Genomic DNA, 24,011 nt, shown 5'->3' with positions numbered 1-24,011 from the left:
ACCAGACAAAGGACCAGACACAGGATCAGATACAAGAACAGACACAGGACCAGACACAAGACCAGACACAGGAACAGACACAAGAACAGACACAGGACAAGACACAAGACCAGACAAAGGACCAGACACAAGAACAGACACAGGACCAGACACAAGACCAGACACAGGAACAGACACAAGACCAGACACAGGAACAGACACAAGAACAGACACAGGACCAGACACAAAAACAGACACAGGACGAGACACAAGACCAGATACAGGACCAGACACAGGACCAGAAACAAGACCAGACACAGGACCAGACACAAGACCAGATACAAGACCAGACACAAGACCAGACACAAGACCAGACACAAGACCAGACACTGGACCAGACAAAGGACCAGACACAAGAACAGACACAGGACCAGAAACAAGAACAGACACAGGACGAGACACAAGACCAGATACAGGACCAGACACAGGACCAGAAACAAGACCTGACACGGGACTAGACACAGGACCAGACACAAGAACAGACACAGGAACAGACACAAGAACAGACACAGGACCAGACACAAGAACAGACACAGGACGAGACACAAGACCAGATACAGGACCAGACACAGGACCAGAAACAAGACCAGACACGGGACTAGACACAGGACCAGACACAAGAACAGACACAGGACGAGACACAAGACTTGATACAGGACCAGACACAGGACGAGACACAGGACCAGACACAGGACCAGGCACAAGACCAGATACAAGTCTAGACACAGGACTCAGATCCAGGGCCAGACACAAGACCATGCAGGAGACCAAGCTCAAGTATTAAACAGGTTGAACAATGACAAAGGAATGCTCTTGTGCTGTTCTTTTGAATAGCTTTTGACCTGAATTCAGACTGGAAGTCTGGTATTGGTTTTGTGACAGTCTTATATATTTTGTCTTGACTACAACACTGGAAAGTAGAGCAAAGCCATTTTAAAAATGGCTGTGAGCAGGTTGGGAACTATCACTTAAAAATGCAACAGACTAACAGACCAACAGTTGACAAGACGTGAAAAGACTTGAGACAAGACAATCAATTAATTGTTTTGAAAGGAACACCAGTAATGATAGCTTGCATGTTATTCAGCCCTGAACTTTATGGGGTTGGATGAGTTCATTTCACCCTTTGTTAGCTTCGTATTGTTTCCAATAGAGCTTGGATTAGTGCACTTCACCCTTGAGGCATTTCTCCACCTGCCCTTGACCGTTTAGTATCTGTCATTTGTTCAACAGTGAGACCCCATCCCCAAAGCCAACTACAGGATGCGTTCCGTCACCATCCTTTGATTGAGACAAACCTGTACACGTAGAGCTGGAGATTCCTCCTTGATGTGTCTGGTACCTGCTGTCCTCGCTGGATCCTCTTCCACTACTCTAAGGTTGACAATTTCTCTTCGAGTTTGCTCTTGATTTTTTTTCAGAGTACATGGCTCTTGGCCAATTACCGTTGAATGGTACACTCGTCAGAAAAGGCAAACAGCACTTCAAAATGTTTTTTAAGGTGCAACACAGCAACATCAACCTTTCAATTCAGAGTCACTGAGTCAAATTGAACTCAGTTGGATGTACATGTTGTCAAACATTGATTTTTAAAATCCAACATATCTTGCTTTAAATTAATATAGCAAGAAAAGTGTTAGGTTTCCCTTCATCTTTGCTTTCTCTGTTTTCCAATAATACAAGGTCTCTGTTACAACGAGGTCATCTGTAAAGTCCCAACAACCTTGTTACATGCATGCTGTCCTTTGCATCATGAACTGATGTATTGTGTGAACAAAATTGAAAAGGTATGTCACCTTGTGGCGTACCAAAACTGTCGTATATATGTCGCTTCATGGTGCAGCCAATACGTACACGTACATTGCATTAGTAGGTATTGAATTTCTTATTACATCCACAGCATGGATGCCTGACTACAGTGTGGCATGAGTGAGTGTCCTGACTCGTCTACTTCTCTGCCTGCAGTACCAGTGAATGTCGTGATGCTGACACCATATAGCACCTGTTGGAATCACAAAGCATGGCACAGAAGCACACAGCAAGGCTCAGGGGTGAGATTTGACAGGATTTTTTCCTGATTTCAGGATTTTATAAATGATCTCTCTCAAAATGTAAAGAAACCTGAGCTTAGGCGTGAGGTCAAAATACAGACGGTTTAGAAAGAGTTCAACGGTTGGTGTTAATCCCCCTTCATTCTGTTCGTCTTTTGGTGTTGAACAGTTCAACAGTTTGAAAAGAACCATCTGCCCTGGACTGTCTAGCTTCACGAGCAACCCTGACAACAATGGAGTTTGTGGCCTACACAGCCATAGTTGTGAACAAAAGATCCTATTCAGGGAGAACTTCAAAAAGACATCTCCACAAGATCGTTGTTCGTCTTCAAACATTTTTTAGACTGGAAAATAAATACGTTTATATGGGAGTGACAGGACGTGCCAAACACGGTTGCCTCATTTTACCGCCTAATCTATCTTCTCTGAAAGGAAATATCCACATAGACACAATATGAATTTATTTTGAACTTCAGTCACATGTAACATTTTTTTTAAAGTACTAAAAAAGTCAAACTCTGCATCAAATAGTGCTGCAAGTATGTGTCAAAGTTCGGTTTGGTTCAGACAGGGCTCGGACATTTTTTGCCGAACTTTGGATCGGTTGGGGTTCGGACATGTACACACATGTACATGTACAATGCACACTGAGACATGATAGGCTCGCTATGATCGTGCTGCAAAGGCCTATATAGTATTTCTGTGTATAAAAATATGAATCTCCCATCTCCCCCCATCCACGAGCAACTTTGATTTGAATACTTTTTCATTCTAAACTGTTTCCCCAGAGTTTGTCCACGAGTACATTCCATAAAGTTACTTCCGTGTTTTGCCGACCAGAAGCGGTTGTGTTTGAACCACGCTTGACTCAACAAAACGATTTTAAGATATGTGCAAATAGAAAAAACAGCATGCTCAATTAGGACTTTCCTATTCAGTACAGAATACAAGATCGCGTGAATTGTATTTTGGTTATTTTGGGGAAATACATTCAACTATGAAAATGGCTTTTGTTGCATATCTCAGGAGGAATTAATCTTTCCAAGGATGGTGTGCACGTGACCAAAGAGGTGATTTTCCATCAACCTCTTTTGGAGGGATAACAGCATTTTGTTTTTTAAGATCTGGTGAAATTTCATTACAATGCGTTTGCACTACGATCAAACCCTTCATGTCAAATGAAAGGCAAGTTAGGCCACGGCGCGAACAAAAATCTCCTCGCGCGCTGTGCTGAAACACAGCATAAACCGAACTGCTTGTCAAAATTTTCATCCAGGGATGCCTCGGATCGAGTCCGACTGTGATCAGCATCCAACCAAAATTCATTTTACACTTCGTTTATGAGACCATTGGCCTAATATGGACGTCATTACCCTCATATGGAGTGTAAGGGCGTAGCTATCGGAATTGGCAAATAAAACAATAAATCTGAATATACATGAGTACGATTAGATGTAGTGAGAATTTAGAAATGTTGTGCAGTGACAATGCCTTACGTTGCGTGTTCTTGGTTGATTTCTGAGTGATTCTCATCATATGCTTTTTACAATCATCTCATGATGCGGGCCACTGTAAGTTTCAGTATGTTCACGCATGCGTGGAGCACGGTTAACAACTCGTTATCCATTTTTCGTTGTTTGTTTTTTATTACTTTTTTTTTTATGTATTTCCACGTGCCGTTAATGAAATGTCTTATTAAAGCCGTACATCCGAACGCAACAGTTTGGTTCGGTTCGAAAGTGCCTTGTTTGATGATTTTTGCCTCGGTTCGGTGGTTCGCCTGCAGCACTAGATTAAATTGTGTTTATTGTTTTAATTTACTCTGCATTAAAGTTTAATAGGTAAAGTCAAACACCAGAGATTAGTATAAAACCCGACATGTTTGTTTTTCCAACATGAATTTTGTGCAGCCACAAAGTATTCAAAAGAGTACAAAAGAATCGTACGTACAAAACTTATTGCAACTTGCACGCATGTACTATTGACTTCAAGAAAAAACATGTATCCTTAAATTGTGCAGGTGCGGCCGCGAAGTAGAAAACGCCTGTTCGCGTACGTGTTTTCCTCGATCCTACGCATGAAAACCTGCGAGTGCGCAATGCTGAATCCCAGCTTGTGCAACGGGCAAAAAAAAGAGGTTTTATCTAGAACTACATGTTGGCGAACAGAACACTACGTCGTGTATGATTCAGGTAAATACTATTTTGAGTTAGTATATTCGATCCTGCAGGTATACAATTAGGTGTGTATATAACTCACGATACCGAGACAAAATATCATGATTACAGGGTATCGAGACCTGAAAAGACTGGTCTAGAAACCATCAGCGCAGATATTTCACACTTTATTAGCAACTTGAACATAACTACTCAATACACATGTTTTTATCAGGAAATTGAAACAGTCTGCCAATCTAAATCCTCCTGTGGAGCAGCAAAGTAAAGAGCTGTTGTTATGACTCATCCACCAGACCGCAGAAGTCTTTGATGCCGTAATGTGATGAGCTGGTCATTGTTTACTGGAAGCTGATGAGTGCACGGTGTACTTGACCGCAACGGTTTGGCCAGCCTCACTGAAGCGTTCGTCTGTTCGATGTTGACCTTCGGTGGGGCTTACTGTTTACAAAGCGTTCTACGCTTTCAAAAGCGTTTGTATTTTGACCTCATGCCTTACCATTATTGTGTTTTTTTGTACCTATGAAAGTTGATGTCGAACACAAGAAATGGGTAATTTAAAGGGATGCCTTAACCGTATGACTGAAAGCTACAAAATACTACTACATGTAGCAAACAGCGCTGTGGCTTGTACGAGAACATGACCTTGTTGTTCTCTGAAGCCATCAATACAATTACTAAGACAATGTACCATTCAGTGCGGTGGCACTATGAATGCACAACTTTATTGTTCTCTGTACGAGTAACAATGGAAGTGCCCTACGCTGCAGTGGGGCACTTAAAACCTCCGTTGATTGGTATTGGGATGTTTTCAGTTTTCTCCAATTTCTCCATTGAAGTTGCACTTAGATAGGGTGAGAATTGGCACTTTTACGAGACAGGGAAGAAGTTGCAGGCGGGAAACCTACATGGAGATGGGAAAAAGGAAGTTTGGCATTCCTTGGAAAATGAATACTCAGCATTTGTGATGAAATGGTATGATTGCATGTTCAGTTTTCCAGCATGGTCTGTGGTCAGACCCTCATGTTGTCCCCCGTTCACTGGCTCTCTGGGCACACCTTCCCCCAATCATGTTCAGCTTTCCAGCATGATCCTTGGTTAGATCCTCATGTTGACCCATGTTCACTAGCGCTCTGTGCACACCCATACCTGCCAACTAGTACGATTTTGGCATATTTTGTACGAAAAATTGATGAAAATACGATCGTATGTTGTTATCAGCATAAAAAATGGATTTCAATAAAGTTGACACGGACAGGAAAAAAGAGGGCGCTGTGTGAAATCTAAGCTAAAATAGCTAAAGTGGCTGTGAGCAAGACTAAGCCACATGTCGCGCCGTTCAATATTGCGAACTCGTAAAGTAGAGCGTTCCTGATTGGTGTACGCGATGTACACATGGCCCTGGTAGAGCACGTATCAACCAATCAGAATGTCTCATACCAAACCGATCGGCATGCATTGTGGAGTGTACGTTCATGTGCATGCAAAACAATTTCCCGACGTAATCATAAAACTGCGTGAATGAAGATGGCTTCAACATCTAAAAAAGACACCCCAATACGGAAGCAATCTTTCAAAAGGGAATATACAGAGAAATTTGAATTCATATTACCTTCCCAGAGAGGTAAACATTACGCTCGCTGAAGTGGGAGCTATGATGTGCCTCACCACATCGAAAGCAGTAAATGCTGTGACATCGCTTAAACGAAGAATGCGTTCATGTCTGAAGATTAAGATACCATCAGAGCCGAGACCCTTTGGACAGATTACGTAGTTTGGCACAATCTGCCATTCGCGTTGTCGGATGATTTCACAGACATAGTAAAGATGATGTTTCCAGTCAGTAAAATTGCATCCCAGTTTGCTTGTCGTAGGACAAAGACTACCGCTAGTGCATGACCCCAAGGTGAACAGACTAAAGGTGAGTAACTCATATAACTGTTATTTGTTTTAACATTTGGATTTATCAGTGGATTTTGTGGAAAATTAGGTCTAAAAAATTGTTGGGTTGGCGTAGGCGTAACAGCCTGACAAATAGGGTAGGTCGGTCGCAACATTTAAAAAAAAAAAATTATTTTCAATCTGTTGCAATGCCGTCACTTTAAGTACACATAAACACAAAAAAACGAAAGCCAAAAAATTCTAGGGTCGGCGATATTTTTTTAGGGTAGGCGGGGTTACGCCAAAGCAATATTTTTTTAGGCTTTACTTGCCATTCATGCAAGTTGTTTGTGATTTTTGGGGGAAATTTTTATTCAGTGCCATGCAATGATGATGCATGATTGATGATGTAGCTGTAGCCTAGGCCTTTTGGGGTCAACATTTCTATTTCAGTGAATCAATTGTAATTGATGCATAAATGCATAATGGATGAATGTTCAAAATGTTGATGGGTTTGTAAATCATGTAAAAGCATGGATCAATCTGAAGTACCAATTTTAATTCCAGTACATGTATATGAAGATGGGATTGTGTCACTTCTGTGTCTAATTAATGACCTCTTGCAGTTGCTACATGCACCTGCTTAGGCATCATAATCTATTAGCACTTTTTAACTTGCTGTCTTGTGAGATTTTTCTTACATATCCCCATTTGAGGTTTAGCTGTGTTACTTTTTTAATTTAATTTTTGATCCTCAAACCTTGTGCTTTTGTGTGTTGTCACTTCCACATTCAGTTAATCAAAATGAGTTTCATTAAATACCACTAAGGTCACATTTTGCCAAATGAACTATTTGAAAATATTGCTGAAAGGTTCTTGCATTTTCCTGTTTCTTTTATTTTTTCCCCAGATGATATCACACAGAAACTGAGACAAACGCTTTTCTCCTTGTCAACGGATGGTAGCCTTGATAGGGATGCTGAAGAACAGCTACATGTATATCCAGTTGTCGTCTCGCTACTTTGATGAAACTGAACAAAGTTGTGGGTGTGTTACTGGAGATCGCTACTACTGAAGAAAGGTCAACGGGGAAAACATTTTTTCACTACTCAACAAAGCCTTGCAAGAAAAGCAGATCCCGTGGAAGAATTGCATTTGCTTCTCCGCATACAACGTATCTGTGATGATGGGCATTCATGCAGGTGTAGCAGCATTTATGAGGAAGGAGAATCCAGATGTATTTGTTCTTGGATGCCCCTGCCACGGTCTTCACTTTGCAGTAGAATCGGAGCTTCCACTTTGCCTTTCACTGCAGTTGATGTACTGATCTCCATCTACTATTATTTGGAGAAGTCGTCCAAGCGCCACAAAGAACTGAAAGGAGTGCAGAACCTGCGTGTGGCACAGAAAATCACAAGATATTGAAACGTGTGCATCCGATGACTGATCGAACAGTGGCCTGCATTGCTAGAATAATTCAAGCAGGAAGCTGGTCATGGGTCAGCGAAAAGAAAGAATGAGGACGATTCAAATCAACCAAAGAAAGAGAAATCGAAGCAAACCAAAGAGAGTGCAAGCGTTACAACAGCATCATGCGCTGGAAAGAGCTCAGGAGTTGACAGTCCACAGAGCAGCAGCAATGATTTTGCCAGGGCAATCGGTGCCTACACAATCCCCAAGGAGAAACCTACATCAACTGCGGTGGCCAGGAGTACAGCTGCAGTCCTAGGAAAGAAGCAGTTCCCTTCTAGAGAACAGCAAAGCACCACATCAACTGCTACCAAACCAGCTGGTAATGCAGCCTCAATGCCAAAGTCTGACAAGAGTGCAACCACAAAAGCTGCAAACATTCATGCAACACTTCTGGGTGACTGCAATAAACTTTATTGTTTGTTTTTAAAACAAACATTACCACTCTTCACCCATCTGAACTTCAGAGAGATGAACCGATGATACCAGTGCTTCATGGGAAATTGATTGGTTTTCTCAAAGATGTTATGCTGAGATTTGTGAGACCAGTCATCGTCAAACCTTTATCAGACCTGAGGGAATGCCAGTACAAGGATCCAAACAACCAAAAAGCAAATGCAGACCTAATCCTAGGTCAGGAAATTAGAGGCGTCATTAGTAGTCGCCTGTTCACATCAAGTCAACTGGAGGAGTTCTACAGGTCTGTCAGAAAGTATTTCACCACCGTCTGTGAATACGTCATCAGAGCATTCCCTTTGAATGATGAGATGTTGAAACATGCAGAGGTGGCAAATGTCAACAAACGACTTGCAGTAGGCTTCTCTCCCGTGTTGAATTTTGTGAAGAGATTTCATATCATAGAGGACAAACTAGACCAGTTGGAGATAGAGTTTGCAAACTACCAGGTTGATGGGGAACTGGACTCATTGTTGGAGAAAAGGGCAGATGAAAGTTGGTGTTGCAAAAATTTAGCTTAGATGCGAAGGGTGCCACGGCATGATGACAACAAAAAGCCTGCGAGCCACTGTTATGCCGCTCAGACACGGAGCGTAAAATCCATACCAAATAATGGCCGGATAAAGGATGGTACGGAATCTGTTTCACTACCTTTTAATGAATCTTTGGGTTAAAGGAGCAATTTATATAATTAGATAACTGATCCTTACAAAGAGTGATTAATAGTTAGACACCAAATTTCATTCCAAAACCTCAGAATCCTTAACTGTCGGAAATACATTCCATTCCTCAATCATCATCGTAAACAAACATAAATGCGCCCTCTTCTTGGATTCCTCCTATAGGATTACCTTTCCTAAATACACTTGTTTTGTATCATGTTTTCTATCAGAGCGGGCTTCCCATGCATGAACCTAGATGGAGATTATTTATGCAGAGATAATAAACCAAGACCGAGTGCCATGCCAAGTGTTTCCACCGGACATTCCTTTGGTAGTCCCACACCCCGTCAATCCACTAAAGTTGGCTTGATATTTCCCATATCAAGGACAAAGCAACCAATCAACTCAAGTATCAACACCTGTCAAAGCTGGCTCTCACCATACTGTCCATTTCCCACAGCAATGCTGAAGACGAAAGAATTTTCAGCATAGTGCGCAAAAATGCATTGGACTCAAGATTCAGCCTAAGCACTGCAGTCCTTTCAGACTCTCTCACAAAATACACACCCAAGCCACAGCCAGGCCATGGCAGCAATGTGCACACCAAAAAGGAACTGCTGGGAGCAACACTAGGAAATTATAAGGTCCATTTAAGCCTACACGAGTTAGTAAAGTATTAAAGTTCAAATAGTCACGCAAAGGTACTTGTGAGCTTGCCTTTGCTGTTTGTTTGGGAAAATACACATTTTTATTGAACCTTCGAATACACTTTTACGATTCTAAACGTTGGCAGGTCTGCACATCTTCCCCCCTAATCATGTTCAGCTTTCCAGCATGGTCCGTGGTTAGACCCTCATGTTGAACCCTGTTCACTGGCTTTCTGAGCACACCTTCCCCCTTAATCATGTTCAGCTTTCCAGCATGGTCCGTGGTTAGACCCTCATGTTGACCCCCATTCACTGGCTTTCTGAGCACACCTTCCCCCTTAATCATGTTCAGCTTTCCAGCATGGTCCGTGGTTAGACCCTCATGTTGACCCCCATTCACTGGCTCTCTCTGCACACCTTCCCCCAATCATGTTCAGCTTTCCAGCATGGTCCATGGTAAGACCCTCATGTTGACCCATGTTCACTAGCTGTCTGAGCACACCTTCCCACCTAATCATGTTAGGTTGTCAAGTGTTCACTGTTGCACTGACCCTTGCCGTTTATTTTGTCTTGTTAAAGTATAGTGTACTTGAAAGCACTCTACTGCTAAGAACGGGGCCTAGCTTCATGGACTTCTCTCACAGGGCAGCCAGTTCACTTTTCTACCATTTAAAACTGTGTTACCAAATTGAAGCTGGAAAGAAAAAATAGTCTCTTCCCTTTTATCAATATGTAAAGTTACATTACTGCCAGTGGGCCAAAAGGGAACGAGACAGACATGGCAGCCTTGTCAAAAGGCCTATGGAGCTGCTTTAAAGTTGTACATGTACTTACTACAGTAGAAAAGTAACCTTTCTAATGGTAATACCCACACAGTTTTTCACTGTTGTGTCATTGAGGTGAGCAAATTTTCCATCAGAGAAACAGTAAGTGTGCCATTTGCCGTGCTTACTGCTTACTGACTCCATGAAATATGTGCAACATCGGTCTCTGAAATCGTGTGCTTTAACCCTCCTATGCGGAAGTCACCCTTTGGGTCACTTGGTAAACACATCAAGCACAGCACAGCTGTGTCGTGTTGTGCACTGCACCAAGTGTCCCTCACAGGAATATCAGATTGCACTTTTGTGCTGCCCAACAGCTGTGCTTCACTATTTCATGTGTATAACTGTGCAGTAAACCAAATGCAGTGAAGAGGACTGCACAAAAGACCCTGGGTCACTTTGTAAGATGACCTGTGGACTGTCTTGCATTTAACTTTTTTATATATCTTTGTCTTCCTTGCCTGATTGCTGGAGGCATCGTGGGTTCTCTGTGCACACCCTCCGCCCTCTGGAGGCACCGTGGGTTCTTTGTGCACACCCTCCCCCCTCTGGAGGCATTGTGGGTTCTCTGTACACACCCTCCCCCCTCTGGAGGCATCGTGGGTTCTCTGTGCACACCCTCCCCCCTCTGGAGGCATTGTTGGTTCTCTGTGCACACCCTCCCCCCTCTGGAGGCATCGTGGGTTCTCAGTGCACACCTTCCCCCTCTGGAGGCATCATGGGTTTTTTGCGCACACCTTCCCCCTCTGGAGGCATCATGGGTTTTTTGCGCACACCTTCCCCTTCTGGAGGCATCATGGGTTCTCTGTGCACACCCTCCCCCTTCTGGAGGCATCGTGGGTTCTCAGTGCACACCTTCCCCCTCTGGAGGCATCGTGGGTTTTTTGTGCACACCTTCCCCTTCTGGAGGCATCATGGGTTCTCTTTGCACACCCTCCCCCTTCTGGAGGCATCGTGGGTTCTTTGCGCGCACACCCTCCCCCTTTGGAGGCATCGTGGGTTCTCAGTGCACACTTTCCCCCTCTGGAGGCATCATGGGTTTTTTGCGCACACCTTCCCCTTCTGGAGGCATCGTGGGTTCTTTGCGCGCACACCTTCCCCCTGTGGAAGCATCATGGGTTCTCTGTGCACACCCTTCCCCTTCTGGAGGCATCATGGGTTCTCTGTGCACACCCTCCCCCTTCTGGAGGCATCGTGGGTTTTTGCGCACACCCTCCCCCCTCTGGAGGCATAGTGGGTTCTCTGTGCACACCTTCCCCTTCTGGAGGCATCGTGGGTTCTCTGTGCACACCTTCCCCTTCTGGAGGCATCGTGGGTTTTTTGCGCACACCCTCCCCCCTCTGGAGGCATAGTGGGTTCTCTGTGCACACCTTCCCCTTCTGGAGGCATCGTGGGTTTTTTGTGCACACCTTCCCCTTCTGGAGGCATCGTGGGTTCTCTGTGCACACCCTCCCCTTCTGGAGGCATCGTGGGTTTTTTGTGCACACCTTCCCCTTCTGGAGGCATCGTGGGTTTTTTGTGCACACCTTCCCCTTCTGGAGGCATAGTGGCTTCTCTGTGCACACCTCCCCCTTCTGGAGGCATCGTAGTTTCTCTGTGCACACCCTCCCTCCTCTGGAGGTATGCAGTCGACTCCCGTTATTACAAGCTCTGTCATAACAATAACCTGGATGCAACGAGCATATTCTTCCAGTCCGGAACAATTTGTGTTCATTGCTATGGAGAAATATTTGGTTATTACGTGCAGGAATATTGCGAGACTCCGCCTACAACGACGATTTGTGCCGACCCTATGCGAGCAAAAATATTGTTCTCAGCCCATTTACAGCGACTTTTTTCCAAACCGTGTTATGTGCAGCTGTCAACGACAAACCTTTTGTCCTGATTCGGGCATCATACGTTTTTTCAGTCTGTCAACGCCTTATCAATGCAACTTCAATGTAATGTTGTTTCATCTCGCCGATCTTTAATCAATGACATTGCGGCCCCGGACATACCGGTACTGGTAATAGTGGTGCCCTCTTTTGACAGGTTTTAGCCAATTCATGACGAAAGCAAAACGTACACTCAGGACGTGTGACGTACTTGAATGTTTCTTCTCTCTCGGCTAATCTTTTCGGCTTCTTCTGATCCAGGTTGTCAAATGTTTGACTTTTAAATGTACTTTATTTGTATCATTTTATTCGTCAACATTAGATAAAAATTCAGCATCAATAAGAGACACATAACATCGTCTTTTCATGTGTTTGGCGTGCGGTATCTGTGTACCTGTACATGATTCCAACAGACATGTACGTGGCTATAAACCTGTGCAAAATGAGTGTGAAAAATTGTGCTCTGGTTTTTAACGACGCTCCGGCTATAACGACAGAATTGTGAAAGTCCACCGGCCCTCGTAATCACGGGAGTCGACTGTAGTGGGGTTTCTGTGCACACCCTCCCCCATGTGGAGGCATTGTGAGTTCTCTGTGCACACCCTTCCCCCTGTGGAGACATTGTGGGTTCTCTGTGCACACCCTCCCCCTCTGGAGACATTGTGGGTTCTCTGTGCACACCCTCCCCCCTGTGGAGGCATCGTGGGTTCTCTGTGCACACCCTCCCCCTTCTTGAGGCATCATGGGTTCTCTGTGCACACCCTCCGCCCTCTGAAGGCATTGTGGGTTCTCTGTGCACACCCTCCCCCCTCTGGAGGCATCGTGGGTTCTCTGTACACACCCTCCCCCCTGTGGAGGCATTGTGGGTTCTCTGTGCACACCCTCCCCCCTCTGGAGGCATTGTGGGTTCTCTGTGCACACCCTCCCCCTGTGGAGGCATTGTGGGTTCTCTGTACACACCCTCCCCCCTGTGGAGGCATTGTGGGTTCTCTGTGCACACCCTCCCCCCTCTGGAGGCATTGTGGGTTCTCTGTGCACACCCTTCCCCCTGTTGAGACATTGTGGGTTCTCTGTGGACCTTCCCCCTTCTGGAGGCATCGTGGGTTCTTGGCACACACCCTCCCCCTTCTGGAGGCTTCGTGGGTTCTCTGTGCACACCCACCCCCTCTGGAGGCATCGTGGGTTCTCTGTGCACACCCTCCCCCCTCTGGAGGCATTGTGGGTTCTCTGTGCACACCCTTCCCCCTGTTGAGACATTGTGGGTTCTCTTTGGACCTTCCCCTGTCTGGAGGCATCGTGGGTTCTCTGTGCACACCCTCCCCCTTCTGGAGGCATCATGGGTTCTCTGTGCACACCCTCCCCCCTCTGGAGGCATTGTGGGTTCTCTGTGCACACCCTTCCCCCTGTTGAGACATTGTGGGTTCTCTGTGGACCTTCCCCCTTCTGGAGGCATCGTGGGTTCTCTGTGCACACCCTCCCCTTCTGGAGGCATCGTGGGTTCTCAGTGCACACCCTCCCCTTCTGGAGGCATTGTAGGTTCTCTGTGCACACCCTCCCCCATGTGAAGGCATTGTGGGGGGAGGTAATTCATTGTTTTCTACAATTTGCTGAATTGTGCTTCACTATCAATGAGTCCATCCTTCACAAAACTGTTGATCCTGTTCCTATCCCTGTTAAAAATAGAAGTGGCACGGTCTTTCCATTCTTATTCTTTGTTTTCTAATCTTTCCTCTTTTCCTTCTATCGTCCATCATTTGGCTGACATATATCAAAGCACTTAACCACCGTCATCAGTCAAACTTGTCTTAGGTGTAACCACCTAATCACAGATTTTCACCTATCTTTTTCCCGCCAGAGTTCACTGTTTTTTTTCTATAGTTCCTTTCACCGGCAAACCATCACAAGAATGATCGTCCAGGTGTTCTGACCTGTATGTTGATGTAAGTATCCCATTCAAATGGCCTGAATCCCTCCATCTAATATGCTGTTATTATAGAAGGGTTGAAATGTCCTGTTCATGGACACAGGCACAAACCAGCTATTGAATGTGAGCCTCTAACCATCCAGACTTGAGTGACCAATCTAGCTCTAGTCTGAGCAACATGAACTAGCAGGTGAACTTGAGCCTCTAACCATCCAGACTTGAGTGACCAATCGTAGCTCTAGTCTGAGCAACATGAACCAGCAGGTGAACTTGAGCTTCTAACCATCCAGGCTTAAGTAATCAATCCTAGCTCTGAGCAGTTTCATTGGGGGATCTTGAGCCTCTAATCATGCTACTTGAGTGAGGGTCAGAATTTAAGCCATCACTCTAACACGATCAGTGAACCTGACACGCTGTTCAATACATGCTTTCCGGTTTTTACCTTGCATTGCTGGTCCAATGCGTGATAAGCCTGATCCCAGACCTCATCTCGGCAGGGCTTGTGACCGCAGACGGCAAAGGTGACTGACAACAGTTAACCACTGCAGACACAGAGCCGTTGCTCCAGCTTTGTGCATATACATGTACAAATGTACACTATGGCAGCGCACTGAATAAGTGAAATCATGTACATGTAGCGTCTGGCTGACAAGATGACCGTCTTAAAGTATCGAAATACTTGTATGTATGATACAGCCTTTTTCTTTCAGTTTTGAATTGCAAAGTTGTTCACTCGGATTGCGTCTGAAAAATGCCCAATTTCATTGAAACTTGCCAGTAGTGCACTGTGTGTGTTTAGATACTACAAAACCTTTTCCCCAATGTAAGCTTTGAATTTTAAACTCGTCCAATCGACTGGAGTGACGACAATGCTTTTCCTGCTGATTCTAATGCAAGATCGGTTTTAAGCAATTCCTGACTTTTTTCACAAATAAACAAAAGAAATCCATTCCTCAGCTAGAACTCTAATAACAAGCTGATTTTACAATGAAGTATTTCTTAATTTATGGAATTCATGTATCAGAATTTCAGTAAATTTAAACCCCCCCCTGAACTTGCGTAAATTTGAATTTGAATTTTTCATTTGCTGCCATGCCAATAACAGATGTTCTGCAGCAACCATGCTACGATCATGCCACTACCAAGCAATCACGAAACTACAACCACTCCAGCGCTTTCATCCCAACCACCAATCATAAACTGAAATGAAGTGTACTGCATATATTCATTTCAATACAGCGACAACAAATGCAAAGCTACAGCCCTTTCACATCACACATATGCATATTTATGAAGTTATAGGTAGGGAGACGCTCTCTGGGTGCAAGCTGGGTATGGTCTTTAATAATACAGCATATGACGTAACTAGAATAAACCATGTACTATACAGGTAGGCTCCTGTACCTGACGTGCCCTGTCTGTACTCAACATGCGCCCACAATTTCATATTTACTCTTTCTTTTTCTCAAGTGTACCTGACTTGCACCGGTTTGTTCTCCACAAGGGCCCACAATTTTATACTTAGTATTTCTTTTTCTTAACCCTCCTTTGGTTTTACAGCACAAATGTGCACAAATGCCCACAGTCATTGGTGAGCATGTATTTTCTATATGGAACTCAAACATGCACAGGTTCAGTGTGTACACAGTAGATTGCCAGCACAAATTGACCCAGGGTGTTTTGTGCAGTCCTCTTCACTGCATTTGGTTTACTGCACAATTATGCACATGAAAAAGTGAAGCACAGTTGTTGGGCAGCACAAAAGTGCAATCTGATATTCCTGTGAGGAACAGTTGGTGCAGTGCACAACACGACACAGCTGTGCTTCTTTAAGGTGTTTACTAAGTGACCCAAAGAGTGACTTCAGCATAGGAGGGTTAAATGTACCTGACTTGCACCCGTTTGTCCTCCACATGCGCCCACAATTTTATACTTAGTATTTCTTTTTCTCAATTGTGCCCATTTGTACTCCACATGCACCCACAATTTTATACTTAGTATTTCTTTGTCTTAAATGTACCTGACTTGCACCTGTTTGTCTTCCACATGCGCCCACAATTTTATACTTAGTATTTCTTTTTCTCAATTGCGCCCATTTGTACTCCACATGCGCCCACAGTTTTATACTTAGTATTTCTTTTTCTTAAATGTACTCCACATGCACCCACAGTTTTATACTTAGTATTTCTTTTTCTTAAATGTACCTAACTTGCACCCGTCTGTACTCCACATGCACCCATTATTTCAAACTTATGTTTTGTTTAGATTGGGGGTGCATGTGGGGTACAAACAGGCGCAAAAAGTCAGCCACATTTTGATAAAAAATATTAAGCATGAAACTGTGAACGCGTGTGGGGTACAAACGGGCGCAAGTCAGGTACATCTGGTAGTGGTCCTTCAGATTCAAAGAAGACGTCATCGTTTTATAGCAACTTGATGAACTCGAAGGTGTCTGCGCAATCCGAAGCTGGATGCGCAAAGTTTGGAACAGTGGGGGCACCACAAGTCAGTCATTGTTGTCAGCCGGCTGTCTCGCTGGTGGCATTTTTCCCTTGCTACAATCAGATGTTGTTGATGGGCCTCCTCGAACCTGGAGCTGGCCTTGAGCACGAGCGATTGCTATAGTGGTCTGTTACTGGCGTGAGAGTTGCACATCTGAAGGTAAGATTTGACACAGTCCTTGAACCTCTTCTTTGGCCAGCCCTGCTTCGTTTGCCACACACTAATTCATTGTACAGCAGGTGTCTTGGCATCCGGTGCTCCCTCCATGTGAATGACGTGCCCCACCCATCTCACCTGGGCCTTGATTAGCTCTGATACTGTACTATTAAAATTTGCACGGTCCAGGACCATGAGGTTTGTGAAGCAGTCATACCACTGGATACCAAGGATGGAGCGGAGAGCACGCATGTAGAAGCTCTTCAGCTTTTTGATGTGCCTGCGATATAGTGTCCGTGATTCACATCCATAGAGGAGCGAGGGGAGAACGACAGCATTGTAAACTTTGAATTTGGTCATCAGGCGTTTGTTGGGCTGGTTCAGGACTCTGTTGTGGAGCCTTCCTAGCGCTTGGCTTGCTTTCCTGATGCAGGTGTTAATCTCCTTGTCGAGGGAGTCATTGTGTGAGATGATGCTTCCCAGTTACGTGAAGTTCTGGATGTTTGAGAGTCGGGTACCATCAATGGTGATAGTTGGCGAGGGGAATCATTGTTTGAAGCAGGCTGGTGGATCACTCCAGTCTTGCTGAGATTTTCAGGCCGAACAGCTCTAGGCCTCTGAGAAGCGGTCCAGCATGAGGTGTAGGTCAGAATCTGAGTGGGCGATCAGTGCGCAGTCATCGGCAAAGAGTGCTTCTTGAATGAGGTCGAAGCGGCACTTGGTTTTTGCGGTGAGGCGAGGGAGGTTGAAGAGGGAACATCTATGCGATAATGGATGAAGAATCCCTTCTCCAGGTTTCGCTCAGCGTAGAACAGCATGTGGGCCAAAAAGATATAAAACAGGACCGGCGCCAAGACGCAGCCCTGTTTCACACTGTAGTTGATTGCAAACTCCTTGGTCGGTTTACCACTAGTGAAGACCTGACCAGTCATGCCGTCGTGAAAGAGCCGTATCACTTTGATGAACTTCTTTGGGCATCCAATTGGTTCAAGCATGGTCCAGAGAGCTTCTCTGTTGACCATGTTGAACGCCTTGGTCAAGTCGATGAACACCGTGTAGAAGGGCATGTTCTGTTCTGTACACTTTCTTGTAGTTGTCTCACAATGAATATCACGTCCACTGTGCTTCTGGCATGTCTGAAGCTGCACTGTGCTTGGGGGAGAATTCGCTCAGAGATATTGACCAGTCTGTTGAGGATGACCCATGCAAAGATATTCCCGGCAAGAGAGAGGAGTGAGATGCCCGTGCCACAGTCCGCCCTGCTTCCTTTGCTGTTGTACAAGGAGACTATGAGGGTGTCAAGGAAACCATCCGGCATCTTCTCATTCCAGACACTCTGCAGAGTGTTGTGGAAGGCATTGAGGGCATTAGGGCCTACTGCTTTGTAGATCTCTGCAGTTATGCTGTCCTCCCCTGATTCTCTGCCAGAGCTGGTTCTGGTGGATCGCCTTCTTGATCTTGGCCATCTTGGGAGGAGAGTCGAGTTCCTCCACCAAGGGCTGCTGTGGAATCTGGTGAAGCGTGGTTGGGTCCACGGTTGACGGTCAGTTGAGCAGGGACCTGAAGTGTTCTTTCCAGCATTCTTGAAGTCCCGCCTGGTCCTTTATCAGGGTTGCACCATCTGCGGAAAGCAGTGGTAATGAGCATCTTCAGGTAAAGGGGCCATAGACTGTCTTAAGGGAGCTGAAGAACTTCTTGGCGTTATGGGTGTCAGCATACATCTGGACTTGTTCAGCTTTCGCCTGCCACCACTTGCTCTGCATCTCTCGCAGCTCAGCCTGCACCTTCGCATGGAGTGACTTGAACCTCGCCTTTTGGGCAGTGAGGTGGGATTGTTCTGCCATTCGGTGTAGGCTTTGCTCTTGGCAGAGAGGGCCATTTGAATGTTCTCATTGTTGTCATCAAACCAGTCTTGGTGAGTCCTTGCTTTCAGGTCAAGCACCTCCTTTGCCGTCTCAGAGATGGAGGTATTTAAGGCGGACCATTTCCTGATGCTATCACTGTCAGAGGGTGGGCCCTTTTGGAATTTCCTGTCAAGAGTCTGTTGGAACTTGGCGAGGTAGGACTGGTTCTTCAGCTTGGCTGTGTTGAAGGAGGCTCTGATGGTCTTGGGTTGTTTCGGGTACATCCTCGTGGTATTGTATTTGTCCGCCATCCTGAACAAGGTGTTGGTAAAGCTGAACTCATGTTCCGCACACTTGCTGAGGAGTAGCAGGCCGTTGTCGTTGACATTTGCTCACACCATGTAGCCCCAGGACCCTCTCCCAGCTGGTGTAGTCCCTTCTAACTCGTACATTGAAATCCCTGAGGATGACAAGCTTGTCAGCCTTGGGGGTGGTCTTGATGGTCTCGTCAAGGAGCTGGTAGAACTGTTCTTGGGTGTCGTATGGACTTGACAGTGTGGGTGCGTAGGCACTGACAATATTAAGGTTTCTGTTCTTTCTGAGGGAGATGCGAGGCTTCATGAGTCGTTCACTAATCCCAACTGGAAGTTACGGAAGGTTTTTCACAAGTGTCAACCTAATGGTGAATCCTCCTCCTGCTGTTAGTGTTGGCTCGATCGAGGAGTGTTCTGACATTCCAGGCTCCATTGATGAGTTTTCTTTTTGTTTTGCTTTCACTGTTATTATTCTGACCACAGGTAGGATGAGTCTGTCAACCACGGTAAGCTGATCAGACTTGAAGGGGCAAGGCATTTGCTTAGAGTTCCTTTTCTAACCCCCCTCCCTCATACAATGGTGGGCAGTGCTGTCCTAAAGAGGCTGCCGGGTCGCCCTAGGTGCTGCCGACCTCTCCTGGTTGCACTCAAGTTTAGGAGGAAAGTGACCACTCTCCCAAAGGCTGCCTACGTGCAGGTTTGTGACTGACAACTGCCAGTGCTCACCAAACACCTGTTGCCGATCGCCCATTGCCGGAGGACTTTTGAAGGGGACAACAGATCAATCATGAGTTGCACAAGGGACCTGTGTGAGTGTTTTATAGTGGGAGAATCATTGCACAGGGGTCGTCCCACTCTCTCGACCTGGTGAGTCTTTGTCCAATGCCACAAGGAACCGTTACAATTGGAGATCGCCTGCCAGGCTGAAGTGGATGACCAGGACTTACTACATGTCCTGTCCGTGCTCTAACGCACTCCACAGCGCTTGCTGACACCACCTTCACGACCGTTGGATCCACTGTTGATCTTATCTGCTCGCTCTGCTGGGAAACAGTCTTCACATGCAAAGACTGATATATCCTTTAAAACTAACTTTGCCAGGGGTGTGACTGCTGTCACATACAAACAGCTACGGGAATAGCTAGACTGCCAACTAATAAGGTTAACGAGCTCTATCTGCACAGGTTTATGATCAGAGTTGTCCCTCTCCTAGGCAGCCTGCCAACCTAGGCTAACAAGTACTACCTACCCGGGTTGGAAATAACATTGCCCCTCTCCTAGGCAGACCGCCGACCTAGGCTAACAAGTACTACCTACCCGGGTTGGAAATAACATTGTCCCTCTCCTAGGCAACCTGCCAACCTAGGCTAACGAGTACTACCTACCCGGGTTGGAAATAACATTGTCCCTCTCCTAGGCAGCTTGCCAACCTAGGCTAACGAGTACTACCTACCTGGGTTGGAAATAACAATGTCCCTCTCCTAGGCAGACCGCCAACCTAGGCTAACGAGTACTACCTACCCGGGTTGGAAATAACATTGTCCCTCTCCTAGGCAGACCGCCAACCTAGGCTAACGAGTACTATGTACCTGGGTTGGAAATAACATTGTCCCTCTCCTAGGCAGCCTGCCAACCTAGGCTAACGAGTACTATGTACCTGGGTTGGAAATAACATTGTCCCTCTCCTAGGCAGCCTGCCAACCTAGGCTAACAAGTACTATGTACCTGGGTTGGAAATAACACTGTCCCCCTCCTAGGCAGACCGCCAACCTAGGCTAACGAGTACTATGTACCTGGGTTGGAAATAACATTGTCCCTCTCCTAGGCAGCCTGCCAACCTAGGTTAAGGAGTACTACCTACCCGGGTTGGAAATAACATTGTCCCTCTCCTAGGCAGACCGCCAACCTAGGCTAACGAGTACTATGTACCTGGGTTGGAAATAACATTGTCCCTCTCCTAGGCAGCCTGCCAACCTAGGCTAACGAGTACTATGTACCTGGGTTGGAAATAACATTGTCCCTCTCCTAGGCAGCCTGCCAACCTAGGCTAACGAGTACTATGTACCTGGGCTGGAAATAACACTGTCCCTCTCCTAGGCAGCCTGCCAACCTAGGCTAACGAGTACTATGTACCTGGGTTGGAAATAACACTGTCCCCCTCCTAGGCAGCCTGCCAACCTAGGCTAACGAGTACTACCTACCTGGGTTGGAAATAACATTGTCCCTCTCCTAGGCAGCATGCCGACCTAGGCTAACGAGTACTAGCTACCCGGGTTGGAAATAACATTGTCCCTCTCCTAGGCAGCCTGCCAACCTAGGCTAACGAGTACTAGCTACCTGGGTTGGAAATAACATTGTCCCTCTCCTAGGCAGCCTGCCAACCTAGGCTAACGAGTACTAGCTACCTGGGTTGGAAATAACATTATCCCTCTCCTATGCAGCCTGCCAACCTAGGTTAACGAGTACCACCTACCTGGGTTGGAAATAACATTGTCCCTCTCCTAGGCAGCCTGCCGACCTAGGCTAACGAGTACTACCTACCCGGGTTGGAAATAACAATGTCCCTCTCCTAGGCAGCCTGCCAACCTAGGCTAACGAGTCTTACCTACCTGGGTGGAAATAACATTGTGCCCTCCTAGGCAGCCTGCCGACCTAGGCTAACAAGTACCACCTACCTGGGTTGGAAATAACATTGTCCCTCTCCTAGGCAGCCTGCCAACCTAGGCTAACTACCTAACCAGGTTGGAAATAACGTCCCTATCCTAGGTGGACTGGCAACCAAGTCTACGAGTTCCACCTTCCCGAAGCACCTGCTTATAGCACCAGGAACACGCTGGCACCCTCTGACATTCAGTAAAAACAGGTATGAGAAGTCAGACAATAGGATTTGGTTAGGAGAGGTTAATTTTGAGACACTGTGCTATGTAATGGGATATTTCAATGGGAGAGGAGCTGCTTGCTTCTCCTGTTCACCTCAGCACATACTAACCTATTTAACTACATGTACATGTATATGTACAACTGTACACACATACGTGTACATAATCTGAGGAAAATCATACCCTGGTGGCGCTTTGCATGGCAAATGCAGTATCGGCTCATGAAACATCACGTTTTATTCATGTGTACACTGTACGTCATATGCTGTATTATTCATGACTGTACCCGGTTTGTGCCTAGATAGTGCCTCCCATGCAGATATGCACATTGCACCTGCAGATCCGACTTTCTATCATTTTGGTATGATCTTTGCCGTTTAGTTTGGTCGTAATTTTGTCACAATCAGAGCAATTTCTTTTTGGTAGATTTTTCAGCTCGAAGGTCGAAACTGATGGGAAAAAAATCCCCACCTCACGTTGAATTTATATTCACATGATTTTGAACACACTCTGCTTTAGTATGGCGAGTACAGCAACAACTATCTATGTGTATGCTAGGATTGCTGCCATGTGGGCTGTCTTGACTAAAATTGGGCTTGTGGACCGGTGAGGCCGAACCCTGTTTATATTTTGTGGATTTCTTACAAACAGTTTTCTCTAATATAGGAAATGCTTTATCATAAAAACTGCTAGTTATGGTTCTCGGCTGAAAAATTGATTTCACGCTCGAATATTTTCTGTGCCTGATTCAGAAGTTTTGGAACAACTGGGACATAAACCAAAAGTGTTGCCTGCATTGCACTTTCATCGATCCTGTATGGTCAAACAAAACACTTTATCTTCCAATGTGATTTGTGACGCCTGCTTCATACAAGGTAAACTACTAACCACATGTCCCTGGGATTTGAAGATAACTTGAGCTGCAGTCAAACTGAATACTTCTTGTTGTGGGAAACTGGGAAAATGCCTTCCGGTCATTAAAGGCCTGGCCGTTCTGGGATTTGCGGGTGGCGTGTGCATGTTTATACTTAGCAGATTGGATTGCAGTGTCGGCATTCTCTGTTATGCAGGGTCAGCGTGTTTCATCTTTGCAGTTATCTCCTTTCATGTCTGTTTGACTCGGTACATGCCGACACTGAGCATGTTTGCATGTCGGCTAAAATTCTAACCTGTACTTTAGCTCTAGTCTCAGCAACATGAACCTGCAGGTAAATTTGAGCCACAAACCATCCAGGCTTAAGTGACCAATCCTAACTCCAGCCTCAGCAACATGAACCTGCAAGTGAATTTGAGTCTCAAATCATCCAGGCTTGATGAGTGACCAATCCTTGCTCTAGTCTAAGCAACATGAACCTGCAGGTGAACATGAGCTTGTAACCATCCAGGCTTGAGTGACCAATCCTAGCTGTAAGCAGTTTCATTGAGGGATCTTTTACACAGCTGGGACCTGTCCAAGAGTGTGGCTTTGAATACACTTCCAGTAAATATGGAGTCATGAGCTAAAGTGTCTTGTGTTTCTGGAGTCATTTGCAAAGGCACCATGGCTTGAAATTGCTGAAGATTTAACAAATTGGATTCTTCTTGTATTCGTTTCAGTGTTGTGTTTACTGTGGCCTTTCTTGGAGATGAAGTTACCTGGCTGAAGGAGCATACAGTAGGTGAGCCATGCTTGATTCTTTTAAAACCATGAGAAATTTTATCTGCCAACTGTCCCTGTATGTTTGATGTTGTGAATAGTGATCATAGCTTCCTATGTGTTCAAGGTATAGTCCATCATTTGTCTGATCCTTTGTGCATCATGTTCCTTTGAGACAACAAAATCACTCAAAATCTAAAGAAGGTCATCTGAGAACAAACCTGATGAAGTTTCAGCGCAATGAATACTGTCTTGTGAGAAAAATGATATCTAGGAATTGGACTTCAGATCAAAGGTTGCTGAGTCATGTTTGAATTATGCTGGAATTTCAGCCCCAGGGACAAATTCTCCCATTCACTCAAATGCAGCTATGCAATATCATACACTGAACCAATGAATTATAGTAACTGATACGCGCATTTGTCGTGTGAAGGCTTGTGCATTTCCAATGGCAATTTGCCAAAAATGTGTCCCCGATGCATCATCAGAAATGGCTTTCTTTCATTATTTTCTTCAAAATGACAAATCGCTAGAAAGAATAACTTCACAGGGGGTTTAGTTCCACAGCCATCTATCAACTATGTATGTTTTTCAACAATAATTTCATCAGGTCCTTTTTTGGCTAATTGCGAATGATGGACTGCACCTTTAAAAGAAATGTGTAACACTTCATTCTTA

At 45.3% G+C, this 24,011-nt stretch overlaps 1 long non-coding RNA gene across 22 annotated transcripts in view; it reads left to right on the top strand.

Annotated features, from left to right (window-relative positions):
* The window catches only part of LOC110990533 (uncharacterized), a 270,020-nt gene that overhangs the window by 4,208 nt on the left and 241,801 nt on the right, over positions 1–24,011 (top strand). For 2 of the 22 annotated variants that reach the window (XR_015426963.1, XR_015426953.1), the window contains 7 exons: positions 1,273–1,418; positions 1,940–2,090; positions 5,104–5,239; positions 16,122–16,663; positions 21,585–21,681; positions 22,450–22,572; positions 23,294–23,355. The exons of 9 other annotated variants lie outside the window; for them this stretch is intronic. This is a non-coding gene — a long non-coding RNA (uncharacterized LOC110990533). 11 more of the 22 variants (XR_015426958.1, XR_015426954.1, XR_015426956.1 and 8 more) reach the window with 11 other exon arrangements.

Source organism: Acanthaster planci, linkage group LG10 (genome assembly GCF_054643075.1).
Source record: "Acanthaster planci isolate LZ-2023a linkage group LG10, COTS_SCS, whole genome shotgun sequence".
Taxonomy (NCBI): Eukaryota; Metazoa; Echinodermata; class Asteroidea; order Valvatida; family Acanthasteridae; genus Acanthaster; species Acanthaster planci.
This window is presented reverse-complemented; position numbering and strand designations above follow the sequence as displayed.